The sequence below is a fragment of the Nycticebus coucang genome, chromosome 3 (genome assembly GCF_027406575.1).
Source record: "Nycticebus coucang isolate mNycCou1 chromosome 3, mNycCou1.pri, whole genome shotgun sequence".
NCBI classification, from domain to species: domain Eukaryota; kingdom Metazoa; phylum Chordata; class Mammalia; order Primates; family Lorisidae; genus Nycticebus; species Nycticebus coucang.
In genome coordinates this window covers 14,282,877-14,302,039 of record NC_069782.1, presented here as the reverse complement: position 1 = coordinate 14,302,039, position 19,163 = coordinate 14,282,877, and the positions used below count along the sequence as shown (strand labels likewise).

The 19,163-nt window shown below is 43.3% G+C and overlaps 1 protein-coding gene across 3 annotated transcripts in view; it reads right to left on the bottom strand.

Moving 5' to 3' along the window:
* LARGE1 (LARGE xylosyl- and glucuronyltransferase 1) overlaps positions 1-19,163 on the bottom strand; it is a 559,980-nt gene that overhangs the window by 222,171 nt on the left and 318,646 nt on the right. The window lies entirely within an intron of this gene.

The window sequence follows — 19,163 nt, the reverse complement described above, 5'->3', positions numbered from 1 at the left end:
AGTAAAACCTGGCCACGTTACCAAGCACCCTGGGGTGAGTGACATACCGAGGGCCAGCCATTAACACGGGTACCAGTCTTTCAGGAGCTAACAGATGTTCATTTTATGAGCGAAGACAAGAGCTGTTTGGCCTTTTTAGGTACCCATAAAAATTGGATAATTTTAAGCTATTCTAATAGCTGCCTGACAATTTTATTAACGTCGTCAGCTGCCGGGTGGCCCTGTCCATGCCTGAAAGAGCGAGTTTCCACTTGGGACTATTCAGATCAGCTGAGTTCTATTTGAAACACCTTCCTTTTTTTTCAATTAGCTAGACAATGGAGAGGCTGTCTCCCGTATGCCCCTCGGAAACTTTGCAGCAGGTGCCCGTCGCTGCTGTACTATCCACTCTCTCAGAGGCGATGAGGCTTACCGGGGTTTTGCAATCAGGCAGTGTCCTTTAAGCCTCCGCTGCTTAATGCAGCGTATGTAAAACGCCCAGCCTCGTCGGTTTTTACCAGTAATAAATGAGATAACATAAAGTGGGGAAAAGTCAGCACAGGAACATAGTTTGTGTTTACTTCTCATGAGCCTGAAGGCCTTTGGGAGAATCTGAATGGAAAATAGCTCTGTGAACTTGTCTTCTGACCTTTGACCCATTTTTTTAAAATGTCAACTTTAGCACTTTCAATTTCCTAAGGCTTTTAGTTTTCTTTTTTTTTTTTTTTTTTTTTTTTGCAGTTTTTGGCCAGGGCTGGGTTTGAACCCACCATCTCCGGCATATGGGGCCAGCACCCTACTCCTTTGAGCCACAGGCACCACCCTAAAGCTCTTATTTTTCAAAGCTTCCTTTAAAAAAACAAACAAGTAGGATTCTTTTCATGTTTATTGCTGAAATGACGATTCTGAGGCCCTTGATTTCCACTTTTTTGAAGTTTTCTGCTCTCCTCTGCCTTAACTCTGTTTCTCGCTCATTCCTTTTTTCCACTTTGTCAAAACTGACCTCTGACTGTTACATCAGAGTTTTTTTTTTCAACGTCTAGGGACTCATCACAACGCGTACGAGTGAGGTGCTAAAAAACGGGGTGGCGGCTTTGCGTTTGTGAGTGGGCTTCTCCAGCCAGAGAAGCTCCACAAAGGGCTGCCAGCCAGGGATGGGGACTGAGATGTCACACATTGTATGTGCCAACTGCCATCGCTAGGGCTGGGGCAGCACAGGGAGGGACTCAGCACTGCCAGAAAGCAGGACCCCATGGTGCAGCGTGGGGTACCCAGGCCTCTGAAGAGGGGTTGCCCCAGCACTGGTTCTGGGCCTGGAGGCAGGATAGGCTATAATAGAACCCACTGCCTGACCAGGGAGGGTGCTTTGCTGGGGGGATTCTGGCAAAAACAGGATGCAGACAAGCAAGAGAAAGCCCCTTCCTCCCTCACCCTCTTCTCCTAGTACCCTCAGAAGAGACCCTGGCAAAACCGAAACGTTGTGTGTCAGAGGGCAGTCCAGAAGGACATGTGTGGAGCTGAGAATAACTTAACGTGACCTTAAATGAGCATAGTGGGGTATCCCGAACACCAGGATCACAGGGCTGGGCTGTTTCATACAGTCCCTAGACTGGAGGACAGAACGCTGGCCTTAAGCCTCCGCTTCTCTGTAGAGGAGGGCTGAGGGTCCCCCTTTCAGGGCACACACTTTCTGTCTATGCTCCTATCTCCCCTCCAGTGCCCTACTTTGACCCTATCTGTGTGTGATGAGCTGTGTCCAGGGCCACACTGCTGCCGTGTGCCCAAGAGAAAGCCCCTGGCAATACGTGGGGACTGAAGAGGATACCCGCCCGGTTGCCAGACTGGAGGCAGGGCTGTGGTGTCCGACTGTTTCTCACATAGCCTCTCAGAGGGCAGGGGATGCTGGAGCCTCTCATGGCTGAGTCTTGTCTGGGGCCTGCCCAGCCCAGCAGCCCACCTCCTGCCTTGCTGCCCAGAGGGGTCGCTGCCCTGGGACGTGGGCTCTCGCTTCTCCATCTGAGCTCTTGCTCCCAAACTTGCTGACATCCCTTGTCGGCTGTATGCCCTTGTCCGAGCGTCCTTGTCCTTGTGACCTTAGACTTTCTTCTATTCCTTTCTCATTATTTCAGTGGACTTTGAGAGGGCGTGGGGATAAGCTCCTGTGTTCAAGTTGCCACATTTCATAATTCACATTAAACAAAAAAGTCTGTGTGGGTCACTGAAAACACATGTGCGAGGAAAATTTGTCCTCTGGGAGATCCGCTTGCAACATCTGCAAGGCTTTACAATACGGCCCTCTGAGCAAGGGAAAGCCAAAATAATTTGGGTCGTTTTGTTGGGAAAGAGAGGGCTGAAGAACAAATTAATGGGAGAGAAGAGACTATTTGAGGACAGTTTGCAGCTGTTCTCTTGCTCTGAGAACAGAATTAAAGGGCAGGAGCAGAAAAGTGCACCGGGAGGGATTTGAACTAGATGTGAAAAATCACCCCTCACTGGGATTTCCGGGATGGCCACATGGGTCTCGCTACCTGAAATCTCTCCCTCTACAAATGGCCTTCTGTGCTACTTATGAGTTCCGATCTCCAAACACAATAAAGCGTGCACTTAATCATTTATCAATTAATTATAGAAGACTTAACATATGGTGCACCAGGCCATGTGGTGGGGAGAGAGTGATAAACCACACAGACAGGGTCCTTCCACGTAGCACTCTGATCCACAGTTATCTCTCTTGTCTCATCTTCATCTCCTTCTATAAATAAATTTGGCCTCGTGATGTGCCATGTAGTGAGCTAAGCTCCATGTTCAGGTACACACACACAGAGGTGTGCGCACCATCCTCACCAGAGGGATGTTTACCCAATGACGTTGCTACTTCAGATACAATTACTCCCATCTACCCCCATTTTTTTTTTTTTTTTTTACATAGGAGGACACTGAAGCTTAAAGAGGTGAAATAAATTCCAAAGGCCATTTAAAACAGTATTAGTTTCCTACTGTTGCTGTAACAGATTATCACAAACAAAGCAGCTTAAAACCAAGTTAAGTTTATTCCCTTACTGTTCTGGAGGAAGGAAGTCTGAAGTCAGTCTCACTGGGCTATGGTCAAGGTGTCAGAGGGCTGCTTCCTCCTGGAGGCTCTGGTAGAGATCTCAATTTTTGCCCTTTCCAGCATCTTGTGACCACCTGCATTCCTTGGCTTGTGGTCCCTTCCTCTGTCTCCAAAGCACATCACTTCAGTCCCTGCCTCCATCAGCATGTCGCTGCTTCTCTCTGCAGCCACCCCCCCATCTGCTTCTGAGGACACTCATTATGTTTAGTGCTCATGGGCACAGTAGAGGACATTCTGTCCAGCACAAGATCTTTAACTTAATCACACGTGTGTATATGGGGTGATTTTTGCAGGTTCTGGGGCATAGACCAGCATGAGGATGTCTTTGGGAGCCATTACTATGCCCATCATGGGTGGAAAGAGGGGCACCTGGGATTCAGACCTAGGTACTTAACTCCCCCTGCCCCCACGTCGCTTTCCTGTGAGATCTTTGAGTTTTAGCCCCAGCTGCAGATCACTGATCCTCAGGTATATCCTTGCAGGATCATTCCTCCAAGCCTTTTCCAAGGTGCTCCTTTTGCCTGGAATTCCTTGCTACTCAGATCCTCCCAAACTCCTATCTAGCCTTCAAAGCCCAGCTCAAGTGCTGCCCCAGAGCAGAACTGACTTTCCCTCTTGTATGCTGCAATGTACTTTGGCAGACTCTCTGCATAAGTGACAGCCACGTTTCTTTGCAGCTGCTCATGTTTTATCCTTCCCCTTCTTCATTTATGCAGCAGTACCCAAAAAGTAAGAATCCCTTTCCTTTCTGGTACATTCTTCAGTGTCTTCCACGTCTAACATTACCTGGCACATAGTAGGCATTCAATACTATTCCTGAATTGAATCGAAAGCTACTTTAAAAAATGAATAGCATTGTACAGACAGATTGCGCGATCTGTCCTAAAGCGCACAAAAAAAGGAAATTGAGCCAATTTTTTCTTTTGTTCCCCCACCAATTTATGGAGCTCAGTGTTAAGAGTTATACTAGACTCTAGCAATGCAGGCATAAAACACAGTGCCAGCCTGGGAAGTCGGGGAAATGAGACGTAAGGCTCCCCTACTGTGTGCCAGCTACTGTGCTTGGTGCTGCCCCCACGCTAGCTCGGTGATGGGGAGGTCTGCCGGAGGGGAAGGAAGCAGCCAAAAAGAGCTGCCCCTGGCCCTTCCAGCACTTCTAGATGAGTTTATGATCTCCTCTCTGATTGCTGGTAACTCTGCTGAATTTGAGAATGCCGAATATGGAGTGAAAAGGCATCTCAGGACATCTTCCAGCCCAGTGTCTCTGAAATTAGGGTTTGCAACACATGTGGGGGGTTGTAAAAATAATTCTGTAGTTCTGGACAAGCATTTGAAAAGTTAAAGTACATTAAAAAAATTAGAAAAGAAATATAAAAAATCATTAAAGATGGTACACCCAAGTACTTTCTGAAAGTACTTGCACCTACACATATGTGTTTATACACATAGGAGTGTTGTATAAATGTGTATATACTCGGCTGGGCACGGTGGCTCACGCCTGCAATCCTAACTCTCTTGGAGGTCAAGGCAGGTAGATTGCTTGACCTTAGGAGTTCCAGACCAGTCTGAGCAAGAGTGAGACCCCATCTCTACTAAAAATAGAAAAACTAGCCAGGCGTCAGGGCGAATGCTTCTAGTCCCAGCTACTTGGGAGGCTGAGGCAAGAGGATCGCTTATGGTCCAGGAGTTTGAGGTTGTTGTGAGCTAGGACACCATTGCGCTGCACCCAGGGTGACAGAGTGAGGCTCCATCTCAAAAGAAAAAAAAAAAAAAATATATATATATATATATATATATATACACACACACACACATACACACACTCCTACATAGACATATACACATACTTTTCTGGATTGTGATATAAAATGTATTTCTTACTGTGGGATACCGTCCAAAAAGTGGGAAAGTATTGATGGGCAAAGCCAGGCCTGGCAATGGAATGCTGCTAGTTCTTTTTTTTTATTAAATCATAACTGTATACATTGATATGATCATGGGGCATCATACACTCGCTTCCTGGTAGATAAGCTCCCCATGCCCATGGGCATCTCTGCTTCACGCTCATTCCACTGCCAACCCTGAGGGTGGGGATGTTCTTTTACTAAAGGAGACAGTGGGGTTCCACAGGGGCCCAAAGGGAAAGCCACCTGCTCAACCATAACTAGTCTAATGCCCTAGGCCGGGCTGATGACTTACACAGAAAGTTCCTTTTTAAAAAATTTCAGATTACTACGAGGGTATAAACAATTAGGTTACAATGTTTGGCTTAGGTAGGTCAAGTCTCTGTTGTAGCTGTGTCCTACACCCAGGAGGTGTGGTATGTCCCCTTACATCCTGGTATATACACTACACTGGCCATTAGGCGGGAGCACGCCCATCCCCCTTCTCCCTCCTTTTTTACCTCCCTCTTCCCCGCTCCCTGCAACTTGAATTTAATTGAGCTTTTCTCTTATGTGGGCATGTATTAGTTTTTCTACTGGCTTCCTGTTAGTATTGAGGACATTGGATACTTGCTTTTCCATTCTTGTGATACTTTACTCAAAAGAATGTGTTTCAACTCCAACTTCTTTAATACAAAAGATGTAAAGTCTCTGTTTTCTTATGACTGAATAGTATTCCATGGTATATATATATACACCACAGTTTATTATTCCATTCCTGGGTTGATGGGCATTTAGGTTGTTTTCACATCCTAAACTGAGCTGCAATACACAAACTAGTACAAAGGACCTTATGATACAATGACTTTTTTCTTCTGGGTAGATGCCTAGTAATCGGATTGCGGGATAAAAGGAAGGCCTATTTTGAGTTCTTTGAGTGGAAATTCCCTTTAAGTAGCCTACGATGGGATTTCCTTTGGATTGTCATAATCAAGATCTGGTTGTCCAGCAATCACCTAATTAATGTCGAAACTAGACATTTGAGATGTCTAGTTCTAAGGAAAAAATATGGGTTTTGACGGTCTGTTAACCTGGGATAAAATTCCCAGATCTACTGACCACAGGAGGTCAGGTACTTGGCAGGGTGCAGCCCCTTCACCTGGTGCTAGCAGGCCAATTCCATTAACACGGTGACGGCCTGCACAAAATAGGAGCTTAGTAAACATTTACACCTCCTGCCTTCTAGTCCCCTTCTCTTCCCATAAATACATGCAGCAAAATTATTATGAAAAATAACTACACGCCAACCACACTAATGAGTCAAGGAGAGCGACTGCTGAGAAAATGGCATCTCTCCTCCGACAAAAGCAACAGAGCCATGTGAGCTTCCACTCTGCGGCGGGGGCGCCCCGTGGCTGGGCTGTGCCAAGTTCCCCCCGTGCTGTTTGTCAGCTAAGAGTTTGGAGTTGACTGAGTGCCAGCCTGGCCCGGCTGTGTGTGCGTGATCCCATGACCAGCCCGGCCATGACCTTTTCTGGTATTTATGATGTTGGTTTGGATTTTGATCACTATTTGAGCACTTGACACAAAATAAACAGGTTGGCTCTTTTCCCCGGGAGGCACAAGTGCCAGGATTTTAATCCTGTCTCCAAACACTTCTCTCGAATACGACCCTGCCTCACCGTCCCCAAGGCAAAACAAGCAAGGCACAAGGTCTCTTTTGTTGCAGTAGCCAGTGGGTTCCAGGTCAGCAACCTCAGGGCAGTGAGTCTCCACCCTGGCTGCCCTTCAGTACAATGTAGGAAGCTTTTAAAGGAGTGGATGCCCACTGCACCAAGCAGAGGTTCTGACTTGGCCGACAGGAGGCAGACTTGGGCATTATTATTTCTTGAGTGCTCTCCAAATGACTTGAAGATAACTACACTTGGGAGAAGGGAGGGTACCCAGTTTTCCTACACAGAAAATATGGAAAGGAGAGGTTAACTGGATCGCCCAAGATCACACAGACAGGGCTGGAATTTTTTGCACCCATGACATTGCACCGTTAAGCTCAGAGCATCTAGAGATACCTGTATATAGCAGTCCTAGGCCCACAGCTTTACAATGTTCAAAAGAGAGATCACTTTGTCATGCCCTAGAAAGTTCTAAACAGGCAGAAACAGCCCAAGAATCCCAAACAGAATGCCTGAATAGACAAATACTAATGCCATCATATTATGGGACACTAGGAAGCATAAAAATATGACACGGTGCATAACAAGGGGAAATGGTTATGATACATGGTTAAAAAGGAAAAAAAATCAGTATGCAAACAGTATTATAATGTGATCCCAATTTTAGGAAAAATCCAATCTTACGGAAACATTTCAGACAGGAAAATGTCTGAAATGTTAACAATAGTTAACGCCAGGTAGCACAGATGCCAGGAGAGGTTCATTTTCTCCCTGTGCTGATGTGGACAAGCGCTGTTTTATTCATGATACACACATATAAAATGGATTAGTCTGGTGAACCTTAATGATGCCCAAGACAGACCAGTCTATTCTAGAAAAGGTCTAGTAAAGTCTTGATTTTGCCTCTGAAGACAAAAGTTCCTTTGCTGTTACAGTAATGCCCCAGAGGGCATCTTTACTCTAACCAACCCCTGTCCTGCATGGGGTTCTCTTCTTACTGTTCTATGAAGAAAACACATTTTCTTCCCAGAAATTAAAGAAAAAAAAATTACAGATTATTTCACGAGATCTCAGGGTATCTCTAAAAATCTAAGTCAAAGAAACAAACATTCGGGGTTAAGCACATACTATGTGCTACCCTAAGAAACGTGAAGAGGGATTCTAAAGCCCACCTCCATTGTAACTGCTGCCAAGATGGTCTCCAGAGACACAGGCTGGACTCTACCACGGATTTGGAAGGTCTTTGTTATGCTCTGGGTTTCTCGCTGGGTCCCTGTTCGTCCCATGGAGATTTGAACTCTTGTAAGAACCTGTTTGGGGCCGACTTCATCATTCTCCTTCATTCTGTGTCTCCATTCTTGCCTCGCACAGGGTTTCATGTCTGGAAATGACCTCAATGATTCAGGTGCCCCAGTGACCTTAGTTCACCTGTGATTTGCTACTTTAAAGGAACAGAAAGAAGAAAACAGAGGAATCCAATGAGCCCAGAGGCCAAAGACCAAACTTGGTTTATTCAATGACTAAGTTTTTGACGTCCATTGGGCTTGGATTGGGATAGACCCTGAAGAGAGAGCTAGCAGGAATCAACGGCTGATACATGCAGGGGGTGAGGGCAAGAGTGGTTTATGTGGTTCTGGCTTTGACTCTCACTCTCATTTCATTGTGTATGATCCATAGAATCAAAAGAGACCCTGAGACCACGTAGTCGAATCTGTTTATGTTACAGATCATTCATTCTTTCATCAGTCACCCCAGCACATACTTATCAAACAGAGCCTTAGGTCAGAAAGGCAGTGGGACTTGCCTAATAAGGTCAGTGGTGATAAAACACAAACCTGCATCCAAGGTAAGTTCTCCTGCAATCACACTGCCCAAGTGAAAGACCCTTCTGGACTTTTCTTCACCTTTGCAACAAAAACCACTAAACTACTAATTCACCATCTCCGAAATCCCTCCCAGTTCTCATTTCCTCCACGCATGCCCATCCACAAAGCTACTACAAAATGTTCTCTATGTCCTATTGCTTCCGTACAAGGCTGGGAGAGAATTTATGTTTCGATACGCTTCTTTCCACTTTGACAAACACTGATTTATTTGTTCATTGATCCTCCTACAAGGCACATACCTAATCTGGTTAAATGATGACCTAGTTAATTAGGCCAAACAAGGGTGAAAAAAAGGCAGCCCAGCACTAACTACCAAGAGCCACGGCCAATTTCTCAGGGAAGAGTTATTTGTAAAAGAAAAAATATCATGGGCACACCCTACTTCACAAAAATTTTAATTTAGGTTGTATTAGAGGATAAACAAGATACATAACCTACTTTTCCATCGAACCAAAGTAATCCTCTAGAACGCTACAGGAAATTAATTCATGCACCAAAAATTTATAAATGTCTCTGATAGGCTGGGTACTGTGTTAGGCAAAGGGAGTAGAGCCTCTGGGAATGAGGAGACCCTAGCTATTTAAGAAGAGAAAGAGTGGCTCAGCGCCTGTGGGTCAAGCAGCTAAGACACCAGCCACATACACCCGAGCTGGCAGGTTCAAATCCAGCCTGGCTGGCCAAACAACAATGACAGCTGCAACCAAAAAACTAGTCAGGCATTGTGGTGGGGCCTGTAGTCCCAGCTACTTGGGAGGCGGAGGCAGGAGAATCGCTTGAGCAGCAGTTGGAGGTTGCTGTGAGCTGTGATGCAACAGCACTCTACCCAGGGTGACAGCTTGAGGCTCTGTCTCCCCCCCCCAAAAAAAAAAAGAAGAAGAGAAACAGTGATGATGATGGTGATGAGTACAAAAGGAAACATTTTGTTTATTTAGAATGGGTTCCATTAGCCAGCAGGCTGCTTAAGGTTGCAAGTGACAGAAACACAGACTGACTTCAGCAATTTTTTAAAAAAAGAAGCATGGCTGGAATGTGAGACACTAACACAATATTGTCTGGAATCTGTCTTCTGCCTTTTAAGCTCTCAGGTCTGAGTGCACTCTCAGACAAAGTGGCTGTGCAGCAAACACGGCAGCTGGATGGTACCTTTCCCAGTATCCAAAGTTAATGACTCCCTCTGTGGCGGCACCACTGTGCCTGGTATGTGCCCTCCCATCTCTGCTTACAGTCCCTTAGTATTATTTGTTTGCCCTTTGAACTCTGTGGAAGGAGGTGGACCATCTCTACAAACTCAGAACCAACGTAGAGACAGGTGAGGACAGTGCTTAAAAACCTGTGGAATGAACGGAGTGAAATGGCCCTGATCTTGGCTCTGCCACTCACTAGTCAGGTGACTCAAATATGTTATTCAACCTTTTTTCCTTTTTTATTCAGGTTTTGTTTTGTCAAATATCAATAAAAATTATTTTTAAAAAGAGAAAAAATTCCGTGCCAGCCAACCAATCCACCCCCGCTCCCCTACCCCTACCACTCGTGTAAGGCAGGTGCTCCAAGGACTCTGCGCATTTGTTGCTGTGTTAAGACAGGGCCTCGCTCTACCGCCTGGGCTAGAGGGCAATGGCTCCATCACAGGATCACAGCTGAGAGCAACCTCAAACTCCTGGGCTCATGTGATCCTCTTGCTTCACCCTCCTGAGTAGCTGGGACAATAAGTGCACACCACCATGCCTGGCTGATTTTCCTTTCTTTCCTTCCTGTCCTTTTCCTTCCTTTCTTTCTTTTTTGTAGAGTTAGTGTCTTGCTATGTTACCTAGGTTGGTCTCCAACTTCTGGCCTCAAGTGATCCTCCCGCCTCGGCCTAGCAAAGTGCTGGGATTGTAGGTGTGAGCAACCATGTCTGGCCTTTTCTATCCTAGTTATAGTATTACATTGTTTCAAAAATAAAATCTGAAAAGAGGACTATAGGCTGGATTTGCGGGATCTTCTCTTTTACAAGAATTTTTGCTACCACAGGATCTGACATCTAAGTAGTGAAGAAGAGAAGTCTGAATTTATCATGCCTGCTTTGTCCTCAAGACCCATCAAAAGGCAAATCAAAAAACAAAAACCCAAGCTTCTTTTTCTGACGAAGGCAGTTGTCAAAGAAAAAAATATATATCCCTTCGCTTCTAGGGAATCGGGTGATTTCACCAGGACCTACTCTGGCTGAGAATGTTCCTTACAAGGGCCCCTCCATCCATCTCAGTGAGGACTCTGTACACACAACCCCACCAGCTGCTTTCTTCCAGATGGGCAAGCCCAGCGCACAGTGCACAGAGGAGACCAGCGTATTTGTCTTCCTTGACAGGCCAGTCTGTCCTTGTCATATAGATGTTGCTGATAATCTATGTATATGCACTTAGGAGGGAATAACAGTTGTGTCCTTGTGACAGTCACAGAATGGCACGGAGCGAGTCCTTCTTTGTGAGCACGCAGTTGAGGAGAAAGTTGGTCCCTCTTCTAATTTCAAGGGAAGATCACAAATTCCAGTGGGTTCTCACGGAGTCCGGGCCCTTTTGTGGATAGGAATGTTTTTACATCCGGTTACTTCAATCATACTTTCCCTTAGTATTATGTATCCTTCCACATATATGGGAATGAATGCATCTATTTATCTTCTGAAAGAAGAAATTCACTACTGGGTGTTCAACTATCTGTGGCCTTAGAAGAGAAAATTCACAGTTCAAGCATCTTTTGAGGCTAGTGTTCGTTACAAACAAGAAAGGAAAAAAAGTCTGAAGCACACGATGGGAGCTTTAACAGAGTTAATTCAAAAAGTCACTCGAAGGACACAGGATTGGAGAGACTCCGAGTTATAAACTGATGAACAAGCTGTAGGTGGTTTAGATTTTATTTCTTTTCTTGGTTATTATCAACCACTTAAAACTAGCACAACCAGCACCATGTCTTCTGGACTGACCCTGCCTGTGTCCACCAGTAACAGTGGATCGCAAAGGAAGTGCTTCTCAACAGGGAAATGCCCATTGGGCAATGCCTAGAGATATTTTTGGCTGTCACAGCTAAAGAGGCGAAGGATAGTGAGAGGTCAGGGACACAGCAAAACATTCTACAGTGTTCAGAAAAATTAAAGAAATTTTAAATGGCAATTTGATAATTGTCAAAATGTTGGTACTGCCAGGGTGGAGAAACCCTATATTAAAACGCTGATTCTCAAGTCACCAGTGGGGTGCAGGCCACTGTTGGGACATGGGAGCTGGCAGTGACCTGGGCAATATGAAAAGACCTTGTAGGTCCTTCTCACATTGAGGCCACCCCCTCCCCTGCAGTTCAGAATTACTAATCACAGAACACAGGTGTAAGTGATCAGTAGGTGGCCACTTCCACTTGTCTATGAATCCAATGTGACATGTCACTAAAATAAAGAGCTAACCATCAAGTAGGGTCCCTTGGGCCAAGATACTTGCAGAGGTAACAAAGAAAAAAACATAGCTTCTTTTCTGCACATACAATTTTTTTTTTTTTTTAACAATAAAGTTACTTTTTTATTGTCAAATCATAGCTGTGTACATTAGTGCAATCAAGGGGTACAATGTGCTGGTTTCATATACAATCTGAAATATTCTCATCAAACTGTTCGACATAGCCTTCATGGCATTTTCTTAGTTATTATATGTAGACATTTGTATTCTGCATTTAGTAGGTTTCGCCTATATCCATTCTAAGATGCACCATAGGTGTGGCCCCACCCATTACCCTCCCTCCACCCTAACCTCCACCCTCCCTTGGCCCTTTCCCTATATTCCTGTGCTATAGTTGGGTTATAGCCTTCATATGAAAGCTATAAATTAGCTTCATAGTAGGGCTGAGTACATTGGATACCTTTTCTTCCATTCTTGAGATACTTTGCTAAGAAGAATATGGTCCAGCTCCATCCATGTAAACATGAAAGAGGTAAAGTCTCCATCTTTCTTTAAGGTTGCATAATATTCCATGGTATACATGTCCCACAATTTGCTAGTCTGTTCGTGGGTCGATGGGCACTTGGGCTTCTTCCATGACTTAGCAATTATGAATTGGGCTAAAATAAACATTCTGGTACAGATGTCTTTGTTATATTGTGATTTTTCATCTTCTGGGTATATACCTAGTAAAGGAATTATAGGATCGAATGGCAGGTCTATTTTTAGATCTTTAAGTATTCTCCAAACATCCTTCCAGAAGGAACGTATCAGTGTGCATTCCCACCAGCAGTGTACAAGTGTGCCCTTTTCTCTGCATCCATGCCAATATCTCTGATTTTGGGATTTTATTATGTGGGCTACTCTTACTGGGGTTAGGTAAGATCTCAAAGTAGTTTTGGTTTGCATTTCTCTGATGATTAAGGATGATGAGCTTCTTTTCATGTGTTTGTAGATCGTGTGTTTGTCTTTTTTAGTGAAGTTTTTCTTCAAGTCCTTTGCCCACCCTGAGATGGGATCACTTGTTCTTTTCTTGCTAATACGTTTGAGTTCTCTGTGGATTCTGGTTATTAAACCTTTATCGGAGGTATAACCTGCAAATATTTTCTCCCAAAGCAAGCTGTCTGCTTGCTTTACTTACTATGTCCTTGGCTGTGCAGAAGCTTTTTAGTTTGATCAGGTCTCAGTAATGTATTTTTGATACTGCTTCAATTGCCTGGGGAGTCCTCCTCATAAAATATTCACCCAGGCCAATCCCTTCAAGAGTTTTCCCTGCACTTTCTTCAAGTATTTTTATAGTTTCATGTCTTAAGTTTAAATCTTTTATCCAGTGAGAGTCTATCTTAGTTAATGGTGAAATGTGTAGGTCAAGTTTCAGTGTTTTACAGATCACCAGCCAGTTCACCCAGCACAATTTGTTAAATAGGGAATCTTTTCCCCACTGAATGTTTTTAATTGGCTTGTCAAAGATCAAATAATGGTAAGTAGCTGGATTCATCTCTTGGTTCTCTATTCTGTTCCACACATCTACTTCTCTGTTTTTGTGCCAATACCATGCTGTTTTGATCACTATCGAATTATAGTACAGTCTCAGGTCTGGTAGCCGTGATTCCTCCTGCTTTGTTTTTATTTCTGACTAATGTTTTGGCTATTCAAGGTTTTGTCTGATTCCATATAAAATGAAGTATTATTTTTTCAAGATCTTTAATATATGACAATTCCTTTACAAGGAATTGCATTAAAATTATATATTGCTTTGGGTAGTATAGACATTTTAACAATGTTGATTCTCCCCAGCCATGAGCATGGTATGTTTTTCCATTTGTTAACATCTTCAGCTATTTCTTTTCTTAAAGTTTCATAGTTCTCTTTGTAGAGATCTTTCACGTCCTTTGTTAGGTATACTCCCAAATATTTCATCTTCTTTGGCACTACTGTGAAAGGAATAGAGTCCTTGACTGTTTTTTTTCGGCTTGGTTATTGTTGGTATATATAAAGGCTACAGATTTATGGGTATTGATTCTGTAGCCTGAGACATTGCTGTATTCCTTGATCACTTCTAAAAGTTTTGTAGTAGAATCCCTGGTGTTTTCCAGATATACAATCATGTCATCTGCGAAGAGTGAAAGTTTGATCTCTTCTGACCCTATGTGGATACCCTTGATGGCCTTTTCTTCCCTAATTGCAATGGCTAAAACTTCCATTACAATGTCAAAGAGCAATGGAGACAATGGGCAACCTTGCCTGGTTCCTGATCTAAGCGGAAATGATTTCAATTTAACTCCATTCAATACGATATTAGCTGTGGGTTTGCTGTAGATGGCCTCTATTAGTTTAAGAAATGTCCCTTCTATACCAATTTGCTTAAGTGTTCTGATCATGAAGGGATGCTGGATATTATCAAAAGCTTTTTCTGCATCAATTGAGAGAATCATATAGTCTTTATTTTTTAGTTTGTTTATGTGCTGAATTACATTTACAGATTTATGTATATTGAACCAGCCTTGAGACCCTGGGATAAATCCCACTTGGTCATGGTGTATAATTTTTTTGATGTGTTGTTGGATTCTGTTTGTTAGGATCTTATTGAGTATTTTAGCATCAATATTCATTAGTGATATTGGTCTATAATTTTCTTTTGTTGATGGGTCTTTCCCTGGTTTAGGGATCAAGGTGATGTTTGCTTCATAGAATGTGTTGGGTAGTATTCATTCTTTTTCTGTATTTTGGAAGAGGTTTAGTAATATAGGTATTAGTTCTTCTTTAAAGGTTTGGTAGAATTCTGACATAAAGCCATCTGGTCCTGGGCTTTTTTTTTTAGGGAGATTTTGTATAGTTGATGCTATTTCACAACTTAATATAGGCCTGTTCAACATTTCCACTTCGTTCTGGCCAAATTTTATTAGGTGGCATACTTCCAAGTATTGGTTGATTTCTTTCAGATTTTCATATTTCTGAGAGTAAAGTTTCTTGTAATATTCATTAAGGAGTTTTTGAATTTCTGAGGGAGTCTGTTGTTATTTCATCGTTACCATTCTGATTGATGAAATTAGAGATTTTACTCTTTTTTTCCTGGTTAGGTTGGCCAAAGGTTTATCTATTTTATTGATCTTTTCAAAAAAACCAACTTTTGGATTTATTGATCTGTTGCATAATTCTTTTGTTTTCAATTTCATTTACTTCTGCTCTGATTTTGGTTATTTCTTTTCTTCTACTGGGTTTGGGGTTGGAAGGTTCATCCTTCTCCAGTTGCTAGAGATGTCCCATTAAGTTATTAACTTCCTCTCCGTTTTCTTGAGGAAGGCTTGCAGTGCTACAAATTTCCCTCTTAGCACTATCTTTGCAGTATCCCAGAGGTTGTGATAATTTGTGTCTTGATTTTTGTTTTGTTCCAAAAATTTGGTGATTTCCTTCTTAATCTCATCTACAACCCATCTATCCTTCAGCATAAGGTTGTTTAGCTTCCATGTTTTTGTATGGGTATGCAGGTTCCTGTTGTTATTTAGTTCAACTTTTATTCCATGATGGTCTGAGAAGATGCAAGGAATAATTTCTGTTTTTTAAAATTTGCTGAGGTAAGATTTGTGGCCTAGGATGTGGTCAATTTTGGAGTATGTTCCGTGGGCTGATGAGAAGAATGTGTATTCAGTTTTGTTGCAATGAAATGTTCAGTAGATGTCTGTTAACTCCAGATGTTGAATGGTTAAGTTTAAATCTAAAATTTCTTTGCTTAGCTTCTTTTTTGGAGGTCTATCCAGCATTGCTATAGGGGTGTTAAAATCTCCAACTACTATGGAACTGGAGGAAATCAAGTTGCTCATGTCTGTTAGAGTTTCTCTCATAAATTGAGGTGCGTTCTGGTTGGGTGCATAAATATTAATAATTGAAATCTCATCATACTGAGTATTATCTTTAACAAATAATAAGTGTCCATCTTTATCCTTCCTTATTTTGGTTGGTTTAAAGCCTATTGCATCTTTGAATAGGATTGCAACGCCTGCTTTTTTCTGCTTTCCGTTTGCCTGGAGTATAGATGACCATCCCTTCACCTTGAGTCTGTTTTTGTCTTTTAATGTACGATGAGATTCTTGTATGCAGCAGATATCTGGCTTGAGTTTTTGAATACAGTCAGCCAACCTGTGCCTCTTTAGAGGACAATTTAAACTATTCACATTAATTGAGAATATTGATAAGCCTTTCGAGAGTCCGGTGGACATTTTTAATCCTTTTGCAACTGTGGAAGTTAGAATTTGATCAAAATATTCTGGGTGGGTTTACTTTTGTGGTGGAGGATTATGCTGGTCTTTATGGAGGACAGGTCTGAGAATATCCTGGAGAGCTGGTTTAGTTGTGGCAAATTTCTTCAACACGTGAATGTCATTAAAGTATTTAATTTTTCCACCATAAATGAAACTCAGTTTAGCTGGGTACAGGATCCTGGGTTGAAATTTATTTTGTTTTAGGAGATTAAAAGTCGATGACCATCCTCTTCTACCTTGAAAGGTTTCAGCAGAGAGATCTGCAGTTATTCTGATATTCTTCCCCTTGTAGGTGATGGTTTTCTTTCGTCTGGCTGCTTTCAGAATTTTCTCCTTCATATTAACTTTGGTGAAATTGATTATGTTGTGTCTGGGGGATGTCTTATTCAGGTTGAGTCGTGCTGGAGTTCTGAAACTGTCTGCTATCTGATTTTCAGAATCTCTTGGCATGTCTGGAAAGTTCTCTTTCATAATCTCATGGAGAAGAGACTCTGTCTGCACATACAATTCTTAAGGCAGACTTGGTCTCCCTAAATTCTTTCGACATGCATGTATTTCTGGCCTCTGTGTACTTGTATCTTGTCTATTGCTTTTATTTTATCTCACCCTGCTCCCTCATCCTCTTTTCCTCCTGGGTGACCCAAGAAAGCCCTACCCCTGTATATACCCGCAATATCTATATCCATAATCAAAACCCCTTTCACACGAGGCAGCCAATATCAGCTAAATGTTAGCAAAGGAATCTGGCTAAAAAATTTACTTAATAGCACATAACCCTAAAATGTTCCCAGAAGTATCAGATCTTTTCAAAGGATAAGTTAGTCACATGAATTTCTAATGGCCCAAGCATTATGAAAGAGCGTAATTGTGCATCTGGTACCAAGTAGGTGCTCAATAAATATTTACTGACTGTCTGAATGAGCAAGAGGAGACTTCTTAGCCGAGCAGCTTCCTACAGTCTGGGATTTAATGTTGTTCTGCTTTTCAATATTTCTTCCTGAAATTCTCAGAGAAATCTGAAATGTTTCTGTTCCAAGATGCAATGTCCCTCAACATCCCCTCTCTCCCTGCCCACAATCTGTATGTGTATAAAAACTTGCTTCCTAGAAACAAGTCATCAGTCTCTACAATGGGAGGGCCGACCAGTAGAGGGTACCCATTTCAATGTGGGAGATACAAGTGAGATCCTTCCAGAAACAGCAATGGCACAGATGTTCAAGGACCCTATGGTCAAACGGTGAAAGTTAATTAAGGAGTGCCTGCTAAGTGCGTCCCCAAATCCTTTTCTTTCACTAATTCAGGTGTTTCTTCTTCAGTCTAGAGCCTCCTCACTTTTTCTCCCCTCCACCCTTCAAAGATAGAAGGAAAAGCTAGAGAGATATTACTTATAAAAATAATAACACCTTATTTTCCGGATTCTAAGAGGCCACTGATTGCAGGATATATCAAAACATTTTCCAGGAGAAAAGGACCATCTGTCAAGTTGCTTTTGTAAGTCACATCTCAATTTCCAAAATGGCAAAATGCGAAAAACCCTACATTGCAGGACTAAGATAACATTATAAATATCTGCAAAGTATAGGTGAATCACATATTTTGCTCTCAAAATAATATTTCCATTGAGAAGGAGATGCTGAATTGTGAAGTGCATGGAAGAGCTGAGGCTCCAGTGCAGGCGCTGGTGCGGTGTCACTCCACGGCCTGGGCTCTCTCCACCGAGACCCACAGGTAGCTCTGTTCCCTGAGGACCAAACCCCCTGGTCCTATGCTTTCCACCCTCTCCCCATCTTGACCGAGATTACTTTGAGACCCTGTCTTTACTCACAAACCTCCTCCAAAGTTAAGGATCAGACCCATCCAGAATCTTTCGGGTGTGTAGACAGTTGCCTTGTTGCAATGACCATAAGATGACTCTAATGTTAGTGACAGCAGATGCCGACACTGTCAGGGGCTCACTCTGTGTCAGGCATCCCACGAAGACTGTTATGTGCTCACATCACCCTCACACCGATACCCCAAGAACATCATTCCCATTGTGTCCACAGGAGAGGTTTAGAGACCTGAGTGACACCCCAGGGTTATAGGGACAGCACCACGGAAAGGCCCTGGACTCCCTTGTCTCCCTTTCCCAGGAATGAACACTGTAACTGAGAGAGGAAGAGGGGAGAGAAAGTGGGAAGAGAAACCCCTTTTTTTCACTCCCAGGAGTGTCTTTCCTGCCTTTCACTATGAACCCAAGGCCCCCCAGTTCACTTTTCTGCTGGCCTGGCCACCTGTATGTTTAATAATGACAAACAATGAGCAGAGGTCCCTCCAGAGTCAGGGCGTCCTGGTTATGGGCCCCCCCAGGAAGCAGCAGAGAGCCAGGAACCCAGGTTGGAGGGGGCTTTGCCCAGCAGGGGCAACTTGAGGCAGGAGCCGACCTCCTGCACTGGGTATGGGCGGCGAAGGAGGAGCTCAGGGCGCAGCTAGGGCATATCTGGGCATTGCTCCCTCCTCATGAACTCTTCTCATTACTCATTCCTCTTCCTCCTCCTCCCCACTTCCCTCCTCCCCCTCCCACTCCTTTTCACTTAATCACAGCCTGCCAATCACACCTGGCCCAGCCTTCTTGCTTGCTGACTGCATTCGCCACCATTCAATTAGCCCGCTGTCAGATATAGCAAATCCAGCCACATTCCCTGCAGGGCCAGGCAGGCGGCCACAGAACTGGCACCCTTGGATTCCACAGGGGGGCCCACCTGAAGACCAGAAAAAGAAACTGTAATAATCCGGTGAGAACATCTATTACCATACCAAAAAGCTCTATTTTAGTTCTGTAAAGAAACACCTGAAGGTACCTTTCCTAAAGATCCAGGCAGCCCAGGTCTGCAAGTCTAAAACCAAGGTCACCAGGCAGTGCCACGCACTCCAGTC